This window comes from Lactuca virosa, chromosome 4 (genome assembly GCF_052849685.1).
Source record: "Lactuca virosa cultivar CGN04683 chromosome 4, Lactuca_virosa_CGN04683_v6, whole genome shotgun sequence".
NCBI lineage: Eukaryota > Viridiplantae > Streptophyta > Magnoliopsida > Asterales > Asteraceae > Lactuca > Lactuca virosa.
Window position 1 is genome coordinate 497,809,164 of NC_136429.1, and position 1,424 is coordinate 497,810,587.

The window sequence follows — 1,424 nt, forward strand, 5'->3', positions numbered from 1 at the left end:
TCTAACCCCTTCGCAGTAGCTAACTCCACATCCGTTAGGGCCAAACACTCATAGTGGTTATCTATGAAGATTTTGATGTGAGCTATACCAAGACGAAACACTTCTGGATCAGTCTCTCGAAGATACGAAGCATCTTTTTCTTTCAGAAGTAATGCAACTTGTATAAGATCATACAAGTTCATTAATGGAAAATCAGCAATCGAGAAATTACACTCCTGACCATTCGCCATTGCAACGTAAAATCGAAGGTTCTGCATCATGTCTTCGAAAAGAACATCCTTCTGAATACTGATCACCTTCTTGATCTTCACGAGTGACCAAACTTCCTCTGGAAGTTTCCCTAACACAGCATGAAACCTGAGCTTCATGTATGTGTAATCATCATGATTGTCGAACTTCTCAGCAATTTTGTACTGAGCCATGATGAACATCATTTCGTTGATTGGGAAATCCAGTTGTCTCATATCCATATTAACAACTGCATAGCTCTGCTTTGGCTTCTTCTCAAAATCATACATATGGTTATATGCAACTCTTGCTTCGATTGTTTCATAGTTGTAATGCTTCGCAGGATCACCCTTGTTCATTCCAGGTGGGTCACTTGCACGAAGACTTAAAATGCTTTGTACAACTCTCAATTTCTCAAGCTCAGCTTCAGTTTCAGCTTTCTTCTCCTCTTTCGATTTTTCGACCACAATTGTTTTTCCTTTATCTTTGACCGCAGAACTATCAACAACTTCTTTGGGCTTCGAACTACTACCACCTTCCCCAATCACAATTCCTTTAGAAATTGGTCTTGAAATTGGCTTCGTAGAAATTGGCATTGGTGTCACAACTGTCGAAGTAACAGGCCCAGCAGTTGAGATAATTGGCTTTGACACTAGAATTGTTGTTTGAAAAATATTCCCAACAGTTTTCATAGTTTCATGCGAAACTTCACTAACTTTCGCATTACCAACCTTCTTCTCTCCCTCTTGCACCCCTGTGACCACAGGTGGGGCATCTGTTGGTAGTAAACTGGAAAACTTGGATAATGGAGCCAACTGTTTGTGCAACACAGCCTCGAACTGAGAAAACTTCTGAGACAAGAATTCTAGAGTTATTATCGAAGAGGCAACAGGTGTGGTAGATAAATCTTTCAACTCCTTCAACAAAGAGGTAAGCTCCACAAAGCTTCGACTGTTATCTGTTGAAAGTTGAGTAACTTGAGGACTCAAGCCTTCATACAACTTGACATATTTTGTGACAGCCTCATAGATAACATCCACTTTTTGATTTAGAGATGCATAGTCTTGTTGAGCACTAGTAATCTCTTTGATCATGTCTTCATGAAGTTCTTTAAGCTTTAAGTTGACATCTTCGCGAACTTGCTTCACATCTTTAATAAACAAGACATGTCTTTCTTTAGCCACCCTTCGTAAGTC